Below are 18,932 nucleotides of genomic sequence, written 5' to 3' on the forward strand. Positions count from 1 at the left end.
GCTTTGAGGAACAACTACATGCCTTTTCAATGGCCATAAAAGACCACATATACTGTTTATATCCATTTATAAAACCCCACTGCAAATTGTTTATAACCTCCCTGCAACCTGCTCCACCACTAACTCACAGTAACAATAGACTTGTCTAGTTTCATCATATTTCATTGGGTGGTTTGGACGGGCCTGTCATGGCATCATCTGGACACCCAGAACCAAATTTATAAGAGACTAGTCATGTCAGAACGTTAACAGGTTTAATGCCTGTGGCTGATCCAGCGAGCTTACCAGAATCATAACCACATAACCGCCTGTCTCCACCACCATACCATTCTAAAGACAGTGACTATTGACCAACCAACCAACCTGCTTCCCCAAGGTCAGAGTTGAAACAGGACACCTATAACGAGCCACAGTGGGTTCACAAAAGGCGCAGCACTGTACACCGGAGAACACCAGACTATGTCACCTAATAGTGAACTCCTGTCCTCCGTCTTCCACTTGACTTCAGCCACCCCCCTCCCCCGCCACTTACTTTAAATATCTAATTTTATAATGGTGTCCCTCAAAAGGTTGATGACAGCTCTGTGCTAAAAGTGAAATGTAAACAGCTGTTGTGTAGCGTAGAGCGACCGGTGTGGGGCTGAACACAGCAGCCAGTGGGTCTGTGGTTCGCTGTCATGTCGGCAGTAGAATGACAAGGCCTGAGGTGAGGTGAGAAGCCTTTCCACACCGCCAGAAGTTCTGACAGTTCTGTTCGGTGTCTGCCCGGTCAAACTCCCCTGTGGCAAATACATGGCACACTCCCTGGGTTGGCTCGGGCCAGGGTCAGTTATGTGTAAATGGACATTGTAGCCCCTGAGTGCTGATCTGGGGTCAGGTGTGTTTGTTTAATCTTAATGAGTAAGGTTAGGGATCGGGAAGGGAAAGCTGATCCGAGACCAGGGCTGTGGAACTGTCTGTCAGTGCAGCGTTTTCTGGAGGTGAGATGTCCCCAGTAAAGAGCAGGATTGTGTAGGATCACTTGCACCTTCGTCTTAATTCCAGTGTGTGTGTGTGTGTGTGTGTGTGTAACAGCCATTTAACAGGCTGGCTGTTGTCCCTGGTTTCCTGCTGTGGTGGTATTTATAAACGGTTGAAGACATTTAATACAGATTGCAGCACACCTCTCAGCTTTCCCTGTTCTCTTAAATACATTTTGTACTCAGAAACATACAGACAAGCACATACATGATACATCTATCCAGAGTTTGGAATTAGCTGGTGCACACTGGTACTGATTACCGGCACCTCAAATGTTCTAATGCTTGAGTACCAGCACATCTTATAGAATATTGCTTCTAAAATATTGACCCTTGTACAGCTAAATTAAAACAGTATAAAACAGTTATGAACTATGTGCTTCAGAAAGGGTTAACCTTTTCCTTCCTACTTAGAGAAAGAGAGAGGAGTCTGGAAAAAAACTGGCTAAAGGTCAGCTAGCCAGGCTGACTTCAGACACAGACAGAGAATTCCACACTGTCTTGAATTCAGACCCTTGCCCTTCTTCTGCCAAGTTCATTGTGTTCCCTCTTCCCTCCACCCGCTCTCCCTTCTGCTAGACAGAGAGACAACAAATTAACTTCTGGGAGACGTTGTGGGCCCATTGGAGGCCCAATGGAGTAATATAAAACAGGCATGTCTGTATGTGACCCTCCAAAAATAGGGAAGACACCATCAAGGGAAGATAGTTTTAGTGTCCCCCAGTGTGCATTAGATCAGCCAGCCTAGCATTCGCTAGTGGAGGTTCCATCCACCCTTCACTGAATTCATCCCCAAGCCTGAGGAATCTGCTGTAAAACCTCAGTGTCTCAGTCTATTCCCCTCCGTTACCCCTCTTCCCTCCTTCCTTCCCCTCAGCTCCACCCGGGTTGTGCTGGGATGACACAGGTTGGAACTGGGTTTGGGGCTAAGACTAGGGATGAGGCTATTGGGGTGGGACTAAGGGGCAGTGGATAGGAATATGGCTCATGGGGCTGAGAGCTACTTCTACAGAGCTGGGGCTGGAGCTACTTCTATAGAGCTAAGGCTGGAGCTACTTCTATAGAGCTGGGGCTGGAGCTACTTCTATAGAGCTGAGGCTGGAGCTACTTCTATAGAGCTGAGGCTGGAGCTACTTCTATAGAGCTGAGGCTGGAGCTACTTCTATTTAGCTGAGGCTGGAGCTACATCTATATAGCTGAGGCTGGAGCTACTTCTATAGTGCTGAGGCTGGAGCTACTTCTATAGAGCTGAGGCTGAAGCTACTTCTATAGAGCTGGGGCTGGAGCTACTTCTACAGAGCTGGAGCTGGAGCTACTTCTATAGAGCTAAGGCTGGAGCTACTTCTATAGAGCTGAGGCTGGAGCTACTTCTATAGAGCTGAGGCTGTAGCTACTTCTATAGAGCTGAGGCTGTAGCTACTTCTATAGTGCTGAGGCCGGAGCTACTTCTATAGAGCTGAGGCTGGAGCTACTTCTATAGAGCTGGAGCTACTTCTATAGAGCTGAGACTGTAGCTACTTCTATAGAGCTGAGGCTGGAGCTACTTCTATAGAGCTAAGGCTGGAGCTACTTCTATAGAGCTGAGGCTGGAGCTACTTCTATAGAGATGAGGCTGGAGCTACATCAATAGAGCTGAGGCTGGAGCTACTTCTATAGAGCTGAGACTGGGGGACTGGGGCCTGGTGCTCAGATCTGGTGTTAGCAAAAGAGCAGATGACGCACTATCGGTTGGCCTCACTAGACCCGTGGGGGCCTGAGCAGCATGGTTCAGGTCATACAAGTCATGTGTGCTAGCTAGAGAGCTCCTTCAGTTTTATGAGATTGGGGAGGGTGATGGAATAGCATAAACTGCACGGACGTGTTACGACTCGTCATATCGAGTAGCATTTTTAACACATTTTCATGTCGTTAAATAGTATTGACAAAGATTGTAAAATGGACATGTATCACTGGGCGCTGCTGGGTTGAGTTTGGTCTTACTGGCCAAAGGACCTTAGTTATCACTAGTGTAGACAACATTGCTAAACACTAGTTTGAGTAATGTTTTAATGCTAATCGTATTTAATATAACGTTTTCTAGAATCAAACCATTTGGAAAATATAAAATGGAAGATGGAAGTCACTTAGTGTTGCAGTGCATTAGGACAAACTGTTGAACCAGTGACCACACCCCAAAGTTCATATCTCTTCAATGTTACTTTAACGTTTTCTAGAATCAAACCATTTGGAAAATATAGAATGGAAGATGGAAGTCACTTAGTGTTGCAGTGCATTAGAACAAACTGACGAACCAGTGACCACACCCCAAAGTTCATATCTCTTCAATGTTACTTTAACGTTTTCTAGAATCAAACCATTTGGAAAATATAGAATGGAAGATGGAAGTCACTTAGTGTTGCAGTGCATTAGGACAAACTGTTGAACCAGTGACCACACCCCAAAGTTCATATCTCTTCAATGTTACTTTAACGTTTTCTAGAATCAAACCATTTGGAAAATATAGAATGGAAGATGGAAGTCACTTAGTGTTGCAGTGCATTAGGACAAACTGATGAAAGTTCATATCTCTACAATGTTACTTTCAAATGTTCCGTCTCTGTACTTCCTTTTGCTTTACCCTCTACATCTCCCACCACTGAAAATAAAGGTAGCAATTTGCTAACTCTTTAGTAGGAATCACATTGTATATGCTAATTTTATATTCATAGCTAAGTTATTAGGTATTATTGACAATTTATCAGTGTTTTCTTATTCACACACTGAATAAATGCCTAATTAGCAAACATACCTATGTATAAACTGCAAATGAGTGACTATGTGATCCTATATCAAAGTGTTAGGTTTAAAGATTTGTTGGATAAAATGTATTTAGTTGACTGTAAGGTTAAATAAAAACAAATATCTGCCCATCACAGAGATAGAAGTAGCTATTTGGAATCACTGAATAATTTACATTGGACAAACGTTGCTTCCATGACCATGATGCAAATAATCAATCGCCGATACAGAAGCAGCGTGTCTGTTTTAAATGGATTGAATGTGTTTTCAGGGCTTTATGAAAAGGATAAGAGGCATAGAGAGAAAGAGGTAGATTTTCTTTTTTGTATTTCCTTTTTTTTTAATCCAACCTGACTCACCACTTTGCTCAGGGATATTTATAGCCAGTTATTTCCTTTTCCTGTTTGGCTTTCCCCTGTTTGCTCATGAGGAGAGGAGTGGAATGTTCTTCTTCTGTCAGATCTGACTGGAGCAGAGGGGAAATCTATGTTCAAAATAATCAACTGACACAGCAGTGTAGCAGTGACTAATAAAAAGTACAAAGACAATGGCTATGATGACTTTCATTTATTTTTACTCAACTTGGTTTATCTTAAGTATTGTTCAGGTTGAACTAAATGGATTACGTAGTATGGGTTGTATGGTGTTCACTCGCATTTGTGAGAGTAAAATTGTGGGTGTAAAGTATGGATATATAGTATATGGATCATTGTGTGTGTGTGTTTGTATATGCATGTGTGTATTGTTTTGTGTGTGCATGTAAGGGTAGATAGGGTGTCATTCGGTGTTTGTATTATGTGTGTTTATGTCCGTGTGTGTCCCTTGCTTTGTCTGCTACAGCTGCCTATATCAGCTGCTTGCTCGTTAAACGTTGGGTGTAAACCCCTCGTGACACCATGCAGTGTCCTGTTACCCCTATGGGAATACCTACAATTGTCATCCAAAGCTTCCTTAACTCCCTGGAATTCTACAGTTGTTGTCCTTAAACAACAGTCTTAGCCATACTGACCTGAAAGTAGGCCTAGTCCCAAATGTTGAGCTTAGAATAACTTCTAAACATGCAAATGTATTCTATGCTATACCAAATGTTAAGTACATAGTCTGTGTTTCAAAAGAACCCTGCAAACTGTGTGATGGTGAAAGAGGAAATAGTTTGCACTGTAAGTGTTCTATTTCTGTCAAAATGCTTGATTACTCCTATTGATTATGCCCAAAATATGTTCCCTCCCTGAAATAATCTTCACCTACATAGTTAATGTGATATTACATATATATATATATATATATATATTATATATATATATATATTTCCCATAGGGGTAACATAATACAAACACTGAATGACACCCTATATATATATATATATATATATATATATATATATGTATGATTTTTTTAAGACAATGGAAAGAGATGAATTGTTAATGTATAGGCTTTATACTGTAAATGTGGAAGTACCATTCTGTGTTTCTTATTGCACCCTGTAGATGGCCAAATTACCTCACTTCCTGTTTGGCCAGAATAAAGAAACTTTTATAATTGTACATCCTGCTTGACAGTGATCTGTGTGATATTCTGGTGTACAGCTGTAAGGGATGACAGAATATTTAGGTCCCATTGTGTGTGTGCAGATACCACTGTAAGGATTTTATATTGAGTTCATTCTATAGATACAGATACATTCAGTTTGGTGTTTGTTGCAAGCATGGGGGGTCAAGTTTATGCATTGGGTTTTTGAGTTTGGGTGCATGTGCTACAGAACTCAGCATTATACAAAATGAATTAGCTTCTTCATGCCCTGCGTCTTAGTGTAGAACAACCAAGCTAACTTTTCTTGTTTTATGGAAATTAAATTATGGCATAATGCCACTTTCGTTATTAGAACAGAGAGACTGTGCATATGAATCAGTCTACTGTTGTCATAGTAACATGAAGCACTAAACATTGGAGCAGCTGTTGTTATGGCAGGCTTTGAACAGCTGGGGGGCTATTGCTGGCAAGGGATTGTGGGAAATGAGTCCTTTGGTCCTCCCTGCTCACCTTGACCTCCCTCCTCCTCCGAAGAGATGAGTTTGGGCATCTTAAAGAGGTCCATCTGGAATATTCCACTGTGTACTGAGTCTATGTATGGTTATAGGATATTTATTGAACATCCAGAATGCATAATAATGCTATCTTCTCTGAACATGTTTGCCTGAAACTATAACAAACTACATACTCCACAAAATGAATGGTAAAAAAAAGTGGAGCAAATGAGCTGGATTGTCTTGTAACGTGGGGCCGCAAATGAGTTTGAAGCATTTGAATGCATCTCGTTATTCGAGAGCAAATGTTGTACACGGCCGCGATAAAAACTCACTCGCAGGAAGCACAACTTGTCCAATTCCTTCAGCATTAATCAAGTCAAAGTGTAACCCGAGAGCAGCACCCCATCCTCCCACTGTTCGCTTGAATGAAGAATTCCTCGACTGGGGGACTGTGCATGTGTGCGTGAGCATGTGTGCTAGGCCTGCTCGCATGAGGCGACGTGCCAGACTCCTTGAGACTCTGAGACCGAGACAGTGATTGTATGTGAGAAAAATCAAACACCCCACCTCCCCCCTCTCAAGTCAGGCAGGCCCACTCTCTTCTCTCCATGTCTGTTTAGGGGCCCAGCCAGCCGGCCGGGCTGACAGGCCTTAGTGGGGCCGGTGTGGTGGTCTGCTGCTGCAGGAATGCTAATGCTTCCTGCTTCCTCTGTGGTTTGTGAGAAACACGGTGATTAGCCCTCCAGCCCCCCAGGGGGAGCCTCTGCTGCTTCGGCCCCACTCTAATTCACTTTGCCGTCAACAGGAAGGCCGGTCCAGGGCCCCAGGGGGGTCGTCCTGGAGGAAGACTGGGAGGACTCTTGGGCCTGGGCAGGCCTGGCGGCTGAGTGGCCAGAGAGGAAGGCCACTGTTGGCTCTGGAGCTTAGAGGAGGCTTCTAGAGGGATTACAGACCAGGCTAAAATGTTTTCTTTGTAGCTGGAGGAAACCTGAGAAATGCCTCCCCCCATCTTCCTTGGGTGACAGTAGTGTTGGTGAAGTGAACGACCCAGGCTAGAGGCTACATCCCAATTTTATTTTAAAAAGCCTCCTCTCCTCATCTCCTTTCATGAGCATTGGTCTGACATGAGTTCATACATTGAACCTAAATGGTATATGGTGGAATAAAGTTCTATCCAGTTCTATCCAGATCTATCACTTGTTAGTGGTCTTGAAGTAAAGTAAACAAAGAAGCCATATAACTGCTACAGTCTATACATCCATCCTCCCCCTGTCTGTTATATCTCCATTCTTCAAGCTCCCTAGCCTGTACCTCACACAGTCCCCATTGAGCCATCTTCAGAGTTCGTTCTGCTAGGTGACCTAAACTGGGACATGCTTAACACCCCGGCCGTCCTACATTCTAAGCTAGATGCCCTCAATCTCACACAAAATATCAAGGAACCCACCAGGTACAACCCTAAATCCATAAACATGGGCACCCTCATAGATATTATCCTGACCAACTTGCCCTCCAAATACACCTCTGCTGTTTTCAATCAGGATCTTTTTTTATTTTTTCTGTTTTTTATTTCACCTTTATTTAACCAGGTAGGCTAGTTGAGAACAAGTTCTCATTTACAACTGCAACCTGGCCAAGATAAAGCAAAGCAGTGCGACACAAACAACAACACAGAGTTACACATGGGATAAACAAGTGTACAGTCAATAACACAATAGAAAAAAGAAAGTCTATATACAGTGTGTGCAAATGGCGTGAGGAGGTAGGCAATAAATAGGCCATGGTATCGAAGCAATAACAATTTAGCAGATTAACACTGGAGTGATAAATGAGCAGATGATGATGTGCAAGTAGAGATACTGGTGTGCAAAAGAGCAGAAAAGTAAATAAAAACAATATGGGGATGAGGTAGGTAGATTGGGTGGGCTATTTACAGATGGACTATGTACAGCTGCAGCGATCGGTTAGTTGCTCAGATAGCTGATGTTTAAAGTTAGTGAGGGAAATATAAGTCTCCAGCTTCAGTGATTTTTGCAATTCGTTCCAGTCATTGGCAGTAGAGAACTGGAAGGAAAGGCGGCCAAAGAGGTGTTGGCTTTGGGGATGACCAGTGAAATATACCTGCTGGAGCGCGTGCTACGGGTGGGTGTTGTTATCGTGACCAGTGAGCTGAGATAAGGCGGAGCTTTACCTAGCAAAGACTTATAGATGAGCTGGAGCCAGTGGGTCTGGCGACGAATATGTAGCGAGGGCCAGCCGACAAGAGCATACAGGTCGCAGTGGTGAGTGGTATATGGGGCTTTGGAAACAAAATGTCGCTCTTGCTGTGGGTAATTCCTTGATCCACCTCTACTCAGACGATATCATTCTGTACACATCTGGCCCTTCTTTGGACACTGTGTTAACAAACCTCCAAACAAGCTTCAATGCCCTACAACACTCCTTCCGTGGCCTCCAACTGCCCTGAAACGCTAGTAAAACTAAATGCATGCTCTTCAACTTCAACTCTTCAACTCTTCAGATTGCTGCCCGCACCCGCCCGCCCGACTAGCATCACTACTCTGGATGGTTCTGACTTAGAATATGTGGACAACTACAAATACCTAGGTGTCTGGCTAGACTGTAAACTCTCCTTCCAGACTCATATTAACTTGTTGAGTGTAGGGGGCAGTATTTTGATGTTTGGATGAAAAACGAACCCAAATTAAACTGCCTATTTCTCAGGCCCAGAAGCTAGAATATGCATATAATTGTCAGATTAGGATAGAAAACACTCTAAAGTTTCCAAAACTGTCAAAAATATTGTCTGTGCATTTAACACTTCCAACTAGGAAGTGCCTCTTATTTTGAAAGCTTCCTGTTCCATTGCATGCCTTCCCTCCATTTAAAGGGATATCAACCAGATTCCTTTCCCTATGGCTTCCACATGGTGTGAACAGTCTTTAGAAATAGTTTCAGCCTTTTATTCTGAAAAATGAGCGAGAACGATCACATCACGTCAGTGGATGGCTGGGTGCCAGCAGAGTTTTGCATGTGCAACAGCTTGGAGCAGACATTTTCTCTCTCTCTTCCATTGAAAAAGCTACGGTCCGGTTGAAATATTATTGATTATTTATTGTAAAAACAACCCGAGGATTGATTATAAAAACGTTTGACATGTTTCTACAACCTTTACGGATACTATTTGGAATTTTCATCTACCCCGTCGTGACCGCTCGAGGCTGTGGATTTCTGAACAAAACGCTCCAACCAACTGGAGTTATTTTGGATATTAAAATAATCTTTATGGAACAAAAGGAACATTTATTGTGTAACTGGGAGTCTCCTGAGTGCAAACATCCGAAGATCATCAAAGGTAAGAGATCCATTTTATTGCTTTTCTGACTTCTGTGACCAATCTACTTTCCTGCTAGCTGTTTGTAATGTTTTGTCTAATGAGAGAGATGTCATTACATAAACGCTTGGTTTGCTTTAGCTGTAAAGCTTTTTTGAAATCTGACACGCCAGGTGGATTAACAACAAGCTACACTGTGTTTTGCTATATTGCACTTGTGATTTCATGAAAATTAAATATTTTTAGTAATTTAATTTGAATTTGGCGCTCTCCAATTCAGAGGATGTTGATGAAAATGATCTCGCTAACGGGATGGTTGCGTCAAGAAGTTAATCATCTCCAATCAAAAATCAAATCTAGAATTGGCTATTTCGCAACAAAGCCTCCTTCACTTTCACAGCCAAACGTTGTGATAATGTTGCGTCTAGGTGGTAGGTATAGGAGTCAGGCACAGGAGAGCAGGGATGTCCCCCGGTGCGAACACCTGGGCCTCGCTGCGGTGGTGGTCAGCACTTGCCGCCCCTCGGCCCGTTTAAGGTACCCGTGGGCGGCCTCCCAGGTCTCCCTTGTGTGCCTCACCCAATCGTCCACCACAGGAGCCTCGGTCTGGCTCTGATGCCATGGTACCAGAAGTTAACCATGAGTTAAGGCTGACTGAGACCCCCAAACATTCCATGAACGCATTCCACACCCTGGACGTGAACTGGGGACCCCGATCAGAAACAATGTCCTCAGGCACCCTGTAGTGCCGGAAGACGTGAGTAAACAGGGCCTCCACAGTCTGTAGGGCCGTAGGGAGAACGGGCAAAGGGATGAGACAACAGAACTTAGAAAAACGATCCTCAACGACCAGGAACGTGGTGTTGCCCTGTGACGGAGGCAGATCGTTTAGGAAGTCAACCGACAGGTGTGACCACGGCCGCAGTGGAACGGGAAGAGGTTGTAACATCCCTATGGGCAGGTGCCTAGGAGCCTTGCACTGAGCGCACACCGAGCAGGAGGACACATAAACCCTCACACTCTTGGCTAAAGTGGACCACCAATACTTCCCACTAAGACATCGCACCGTCCTACCGATCCCAGATGACCAGAGGAGGGGGACGTGTGAGCCCACCAAATCAGCCTGTCTCAAACCTCCAGCGAAACGTACACCCGTCCAGCTGGACACTGTGGTGGAGTAGGCTCTACACGCGATGCTCACTCGATGTCTGCGTCCACCTCCCACCTCACCGGTGCCACCAGACAAGAGGCCGGGAGGATGGGAGTAGGATCGATGGCCCGCTCCTCCGTATCATACAGTCTGGACAGTGCATCTGCCTTAGTGTTCTGGGAGCCTGGTCTATAGGAGATGGTGAACATAAATCGGGTGAAAAACATAGCCCACCTTGCCTGAGGGTTCAGTCTCCTCGCTGCCCGAATGTACTCCAGATTACGGTGGTCAGTCCAGATGAGAAAAGGTTGTTGAGCTCCCTCAAGCCAATGTCTCCACACCTTCAGGGCCCTGACGACAGCCAGCAACTCCCGATCCCCCACGTCATAGTTTCCGTGGCGTATCCGAGCACTGTGAGAGCACGGCTCCAATCCCAGCCTCGGACGTGTCCACCTCCACTATGAATGCCAAATAGGGATTCGGATGCGCCAGCACGGGAGCCGAGGTGAAAAGAGCCTTCAGGCGACCAAAGCCCTGTCCGCCTCAGCCAACCACCCCAGACGCACCGCACCCCCCCTTCAGCAGTGACATAATGGGAGCAGCCACCTGCTCAAAACCCTGGATAAACTTCCGGTAGTAATTGGCAAACCCTAAGAACCGCTGCACCTCCTTTACCGTGGTTGGAGTCGGCCAATTACGCACGGCTGCAATGCGGTCACACTCCATCACCAAACCTGATGTGGAAATGCGATACCCAAGGAAGGAGACGGCCTGTTTGAAGAACAAGCATTTCTCATCCTTGACGTACAGGTGATGCTCCAACAGTTGCCCAAGTACCTTGTGCACCAGAGACACATGCGCGGCGCGTGTAGCGGAATAGACCAGAATATCATCGATATAAACCACCACACCCTGCCCATGCAGGTCCCTGAGAATCTTGTCTACAAAATATTGGAAGACTGCTGGAGCATTCTTCAACCCGTACGGCATGACGAGGTACTCATAATGCCCGGATGTGGTAGTAAACGCTGTCATCCACTTATCTCCCTCCCAGATACGCACCAAGTTATATGCACTCCTGAGATCCAGCTCCGTGGAAATGACTCAATCGCCGTGGCAATGTGAGGTAGCGGGTAACTGTACCCCACCGTGATTTAGACCTCTATTTAGACCTCTATAGTCAATTTAGACCTCTATAGTCAATGCACGGACACAGCCCTCCCTCCTTTTTTTCACAAAAAGGAAACTCGTGGAGGCAGGTGATGTGGAGGGCCGAATGTACCCCTGCCCCAGAGATTCAGATATGTATCTCTGGTTGTCTCCATAGCCACCGTCTCCTCCTGTGACAGGGGATACACGTGACTCCTGGGAAGTGCAGCGTCTACCAGGAGATTTATCGCACAATCCCCTCGATGAGGTGGTAATTGGCTCGCCCTCTTTTTACAGAAGGCGATAGCCAAATCGGCATATTCTGAGGGAATACGCACAGTGGAGACTAGGTCTGGACTCTCCACCGTCGTAGCACCGATGGAAACTCCTACACACCTGCCTGAGCACTCCTCTGACCACCCCTTTAGAGCCATCTGTTACCATCAAAATCCTGGGGTTGTGACGGGCCAACCAGGGGATCCCCAGCACCACCGGAAATGCAGGAGAATCAATGAGAAAGAGACTAATTCTCTCCTCATGACCCTCCTGCGTAACCATGCCCAGTGGAGCCGTGTCCAAGCAGTGCTCAGCCTGGTGTCTCGACTCCCTGGAGGACCCCTCCAGCACCGGTCAGCAGTGTGCCTTCTACGACCACAGCTGGTACAGGAAAGGCCCCCTCCTCCGGTCGCCCTCACTGCAGCACCTCCTAGCTCCATGGGCGTTGGAGTGGAGGAGCTGGGGGATGAAACTGACAGGACCCGTTCTGGTTGTCCGCGGGTCGCCATCAAGTTGTCCAAACGAATGGACATGTCTATCAGCTGGCCCAAGGAGAGGGTGGTGTCTCTACAGGCTAGCTCCCTTTTGACGTCCTCGCGCAAACTGCACCTATAGTGATCGAGCAGGGCCCTGTCGTTCCGTCCCGCGCCAGCGGCCAAGGTCAGGAACTCTAGGGCAAAGTCCTGAGCACTCCTCTTCTCCTGCCTCAGATGGAACAGGATTCTGTGATAATGTTGTGTGTAGGTGGTAGGTGTAGGAGTCAGGCGCAGGAGAGCAGGGATGTCTGAGAAGCGTGTTTTAATAGGAAAGTCCACCAACACAGGAATGGCACAATCGAAAAGGTACAACGCCCTCGACAACAGAGAATCCTGACAATCATACACTTAAGAATCCGTGAAAACAAATAAAGGCATAACCTAACCGAGCACATCACAATGAAAGACTAATCCCGCACAAACTTAGGCAGGCAACAGGGTACATACAGTATATACACACAGAAATTAACGCAAATGAAACCAGGTGTGAAAAAGAACCAAAGACAAAAAAAACAGAAAAGGAAAAAGGGATCGGTGATGGCTAGTAGACTGGTGACGCTGAGCGCCGCCTGAACAGGGAGAGGAGCTACCTTCGGTAGAAGTCGTGACAAACATACCCTCGTAAAACTGTCTATCCTACCGGTCCTCGACTTTGGCGATGTCATTTACAAAATAGCCTCCAACACTCTACTCAGAAAACTGGATGCAGTCTATCACAGTGCCATCCGTTTTGTCACCAAAGCCCCATATACCACCCACCACTGCAACCTGTATGCTCTCGTCGGCTGGCCCTTGATACATATTTGTCGCCAGACCCACTGGCTAAAGGTCATCTACAAGTCTTTGCTAGGTAAAGCTCCGCCTTTTCTCAGCTCACTGGTCACCATAGCAACACCCACCCGTAGCACGCGCTCCAACAGGTATATCTCACTCATCATCCCCAAAGCCAACACCTGCTTTGGCCGCCTTTCCTTCCAGTTGGAGACTTTTATCTCCTTCACTAACTTTAAGCATCAGCTATCTGAGCAGCTCACCGATTTCTGCAGCTGTACACAGCCCATCTGTAAATAGCCAATCCAACATCCCCATATTGTTTTTATTTACTTTTTTTTGCTCTTTTGCACACCAGTATTTCTACTTGCACATCATCTGCACATCTATCACTCCAGTGTTAATTTTCTAAATTGTAATTACTTCACTATGGCCTATTTATTGCTTATAGGTTTATAGATATATAGGTTTTTCTATTGCTACTGACTGTACTCTGTTTATCCCATGTTGATTTTGTCGCACTGCTTTGCTTTATCTTGGCCAGTTCGCAGTTGTAAATGAGAGCTTGTTCTCAACTGGCCAACCTGGTTAAATAAAGGTGAAATAAAAGTAAATATGGGTCTTGGTAAACGTAGGCCATTCAGAGTTCCGGTGTTAGCAGGTAGCTGCTGGAGTCGCTAGCCTACTGGGAGGACCACCACACTCCCACTGACAGGAGACACGACTAGCCGGTCAAGCGAAAGATCATGTGCCCAACCCTAAATGGATGATTGAACTTAAATCTGTGCACATTAACTGACTGCACTGTATCATAACTCCTTGAAACTTGGGGAGTCCAAGAGCCTATGGAAGTACTAGGCACAAAGGAGTTTATCTCACAGAGACAAAGGGTCCTTACAGCCAAGAAATTCTATATTCAACATATTTACACACATAATATGAGGGTATTTTCATGACAATACTGTTGATAAGATAAGAAATATCCGTGGACCACTATCATTGCAAAATTACAATAAAATACTTTGCTTACTCATGTGTACAGTATGTGGGATATACTGTATGTTAAGAAGTGGCTTTATACATGTGTACCCACACAACAATATTTCCTGTTTTGTAGACTTTGTGTGGAGGACCGGACACTAAGGTGTGGAAGAGCAGACAACGACAGCATTGACTACTGCTTTGTTGCAGAGGGCAAACTAACTGTAAGTTTTTCCTTCACCTTTTCACAGTCCTGAAATAGGGAAGTAACACACCAATAGTGTTTGCCTGCCAAGAGCACTTAGGACCTCTGAACAGAGTGCCAGATGTAATTTGCGAACCGATTACGAACCAATTTTACATGTACACTGAACAAAAATGTAAGAACAACATGTAAAGTGTTGGTCCCAAGTTTCATGAGCTGGAATAAAAGATCCCAGAAATTTTCCATATGCACAAAAAGCTTATTTCTCGAAAATGTTTAACACAATTGTGTTTACATCCTGGTTAGTGAGCATTTCTCATTTGCGAAGATAATCCATCCACCTGACAGGTGTGTCATATCAAGAAGTTGATTAAACAGCATGATCATTACAGCACCTTGTGCTGGGGACAATAAATGGCCACTCTAAAATGTGAAGTTTTGTCACATAACACAATGCTACAGATGTCTCAAGATTTGAGGGAGCGTAGAATTGGCATGCAGACTGCAGGAATATCCACAAAACCTGTTGCCAGATAATTGAATGTTAATTTCTCTACCATAAGCCGCCTCCAATGTTGTTTTAGAGGCGAGCGGTTTGTGTGGGCAAGCGGTTTGCTGATGTCAACATTGTGAACAGAGTGCACCATGGTGGTGGTGGGGTTATGGTATGGGCAAGCATAAGCCTCAGACAATTGCGTTTTATCAATGGCAATTTGAATGCACAGAGATACCGTAACGAGGTCCTGAGGCCCATTGTCGTGCCATTCATCCGCCTCCATCACCTCATGTTTCAGCATGATAATGCACAGCCCCATGTCACAAGGATCTGTACACAATTTCTGGAAGCTAAAAATGTCCCAGTTCTTCCACGGCCTGCATACTCACCAGACATGTCACTCTTTGAGCATATTTGGGATGCTCTGGATCGACGTGTATGACACCGTGTTCCAGCTCCCGCCAATATCCGGCAACTTTGCACAGCCTCTGAAAAGGAGTGGGACAACATTCCACAGACCACAATCAACAGCCTGATTTACTATGCGAAGGAAATGTGTCGCGCTGCATGAGGCAAATGGTGGTCACACCAGATACTGACTGGTTTTCTGATCCACGCCCCTAATGTTTTTAAGGTATCTATGACCAACAGATGCATATCTGTATTCCCAGTCATGTGAAATCCATGGATCAGGGCCTAATGAATTAATTAAAAAATATTGATTTCCTTATATGAACTGTAACTCAGTAACAGCTTTGAAATTGTTTTGTTGCATGATGCGTTTATTTTTGTTCAGTATAGAATCTCATGAAAATGTCGGTAGAAAAATGGGAGATCCACATTAGGTGCAATGTGTGTGACAATTAAATATTCAAGTCTTCTTCATTAAAGTTGATGTTTACATACTGTATGTTTGTTTACAGCACCATTAGAGAAGAGGTTTATTTAGCAGGGCCTAAGTGTAGTGTTTAGGCAAGTGTTGTATATGCATGACTAACATCTGTTATATCTCATTCTGTCGAACTGCCTCTTCCGATCCAACTGCAAGTGTTTTTATCTTCCATGATAAAGGCTAAGACTAAGAGCACACGATTAATTGTAACTCCTACCTTAAACAAACTGCCATGCAAGAGTAGTTCAATCTCTTTGATTTACTCAACTCCTTCGTGGTTCGGTTGAGGTAGCACAACATCAATCATTTAAGGCCTCTTCCTAATTACGCCGGCTAAATTGTATTTCCAAATTGGACTTTTTAAGTTGTCTTTACTTTTCACAGGGAGTTCATTTCCCAAAGTTTGGATGCGGCCTTTTCCCATCTTGTTTTTAATAGCAGTCAGATACACTCTAAAAACACTATTTATGTCTTTAATGGCTGAGCGGGCCAGGATGGAATTGACTGGAGTTGACGAGTTCTAAGAGAAGCTGTGGGGGGAGTTCGAGACGAGGGCTTTACCGTGACACTATAATGACAGGCAGCAGTGAGGTGAACTCATTTTTTATCAAGGGGGGAATAGGATGAGAAGGGAGGGTGGAGGGCAGAAAGAGAGGGAAGTCTCTTTAATTGAGTGTGAAAGCAGCTGGGTATTCCGAGCCATTTCCCGCCACAGCAGTGGTGCATTGGTGCTGCCCGTTTCCATATCATCCCAGCCCTAATCGCTCTCAGCCCCTGCTTCCTCTCTCCCGCCTCTCCTCTCCCGCCTGGATCCTTCGAAGCCCTGCCGAGGATTGTCTTACGCTTGATTTTGTTAGACCTAACAAGATTTCGCTAATTAAATCTCCTCATGGCTGGAGTCACCATCTTGCCTATCGTACAGAGCGATTGTTTGTATAGATCTTTTTAGACAAATAAACATTTTCATTCCGAAGGCAGGGGAGAGGAGAGGAGGGGGGTGTTGACGGGATGAGGCCTGTGTTGCTCTTTCCGCTCCTCCTATTTTGCTCCAAGCTGCTTGACTGCATTTCGGATAGTCCTTATAGGCTTTTACCTAGGATTCAGTGTGAGGGAAGAGGCAGCCATCCGCACCAGGTACCACTGTCTCTCCTCAGTGGAATGGCAGCCAAGAGATGATAGCACAGATAGAACAATGAGACAGATGTTTCACCGGTTGTATACATCTGAAGCATCCGGTTGGCATTTCCACTCACCACCAAATGGCAATGAGAAGAAGCCCAGTGGCCGGTAGTGGGAGGAGATGGAGCGAGATGGATTTTGGGCGACATTCTGCACATTTTCTCTATTCCCAAAACTATACTGAACAAAAATATAAACGCAACATCAAATCAAATCAAATTTTATTTGTCACATGTGCAGAATACAACAGGTGTAGGTAGACCTTCCTGTGAAATGCTTACTTACAAGCCCTTACAATGCAGTTCAAGAAATAGAGTTAAGAAAATATTTACTAAATAAACTAAAGTAAAAATTAAATAAAAAGTAACAATAAAATAACAATAACGAGGCTATATACAGGGGGTACCGGTACCGTGTCAATGTTCAGGGGTACATGTTAGTCGAAGTAATTTGTACATGCAACAATTTTTTTTTTTTACAGAGTTACAGTTCATATGAGGAAATCAGTCAATTGAAATATATTTATTAGGCCTTAATCTATGGATTTCACATGAATGGGAATACAGATATGCATCTGTTGGTCACAGATACCTTACAAAAAATGGGCCTCACATTGGGCCTCAGGATCTCATCATGGTTTATTTGTGCATTCAATTTGCCTTAAATAAAATGCAATTGTGTTCATTGTCATTAGCTTATGCCTGCCCCTACCATAACCCCACCGCCACCATTGGGCACTCTGTTCACAACGGTGACATCAGCAAGCCGCTCACCCACACGACGCCATACATATGGTCTGTGGTTGGGAGGCCAGTTGGATGTACTGCGAAATTCTCTAAAACGACGTTGGAAGCTGCTTATGGTAGAAAAAAATGAACATTCAATTATCTGGCAACAGCTCTGGTGGACATTCCTACAGTCAGCATGCCAATTGCACGCTCCCTCAAAACTGTGCACAACATTTTAGAGAAATAAGGTTTTTGTGTGTATGGAACATTTCAGTTCATGAAACATGGGACCAACAGTTCTCATGTTGCGTTTAGATTTTTGTCCGTATAGAATCTGTTACGAATCTGTTAACAGAGTGGACTACATTTTGTAGACTTTACTCTTTGCCAAAAGTTTTAAAAAAATACATTGTTTAGAAGGAGTGCAAGGGGCGAAATGAGTTATTGCACACGTGCACTTCACAAAGTAGGCTTTCCCTAACAGAAATATGCAAATACATGCTAGAACACACCAATAGGATCTCGCTAGCTCATGCTTGGCTCTGCCCACCTCCTTGCTTGTTCTGCCCACTATGATTAATTTGCTCCCATTGTAAATGACAGGCTGTGGTTTATCTTGGGTTAGTTATAAAAAATATTTGATGATAGTCTCTTATGAACCCTGTCAATGGCTTTCTAGCTCTTTCCATTCCTTCACATCAATGTGTTATTTTATCGATAAATGGGCAGCGATCATGCAGCTTTACAATCCTGATAAGCACAGCCGTTCACCCAATCCACACCGGTCTGTGTGGATTAATAGAAAACCTTTTGACATTGATATATGCTTTCATATGCACATATAGTATGACCAATTCTAAGATGGATAGATGCATAAGAATACAAATATTGTCTTCCTCTCCTGTAGTTCCCTTTGTTGTCATTCCTAACAAGGAAACAGCCTGTAAAACTACATGCAATAAAAAGGGGTTTCAGTAACCAAAATGTCCCTATCAGTCCCAGTGTATATCTCAAGAAGTCTCCCTGCATTGTATAGCACTGTGTTGTGGTGTTCTAGGGGAAGTGTCACCGGGTGGGCCCAGGTCTAAACATAGGCGATGCCTGGAAGGGGCCTTGAGAGCGTTGTTGACAGCAGCCATTTGTCCTGCTATTGTGGATTCCCTCTCAGGAGACTCTCCCCGACTATTGTGGGAGCAGACCTCCTGTTTCCCGCTTAGGTCCTGCACACCCAGTGCCAGGCCTCGCAGTCTCTCTAGCCAAAGGCTCCATTGTAACCCCCTTCCACCTCCTACCTCTAGTCTCCTCTTCCCCTCCATGCCTGCATCACCCTAACTCCCTCTTTGGTTCGGTTCTATCCAGACCTCTGCCACCTCTGTCACCATTGTGGGTGGTGTGGGCAGGCTGCCCGGTC

General features: G+C 44.8%; 1 protein-coding gene across 1 annotated transcript in view; it reads left to right on the plus strand.

Moving 5' to 3' along the window:
- The window catches only part of pknox2 (pbx/knotted 1 homeobox 2), a 138,345-nt gene that overhangs the window by 11,686 nt on the left and 107,727 nt on the right, over positions 1 to 18,932 (plus strand). The window contains exon 2 of the mRNA XM_024393768.2: positions 14,158 to 14,245. The gene's annotated coding sequence lies outside the window, so the exon portion shown is untranslated. The remainder of the gene's footprint in view (positions 1 to 14,157; positions 14,246 to 18,932) is intronic.

Source organism: Oncorhynchus tshawytscha, linkage group LG30, assembly GCF_018296145.1.
Source record: "Oncorhynchus tshawytscha isolate Ot180627B linkage group LG30, Otsh_v2.0, whole genome shotgun sequence".
Classification (NCBI taxonomy): Eukaryota; Metazoa; Chordata; class Actinopteri; order Salmoniformes; family Salmonidae; genus Oncorhynchus; species Oncorhynchus tshawytscha.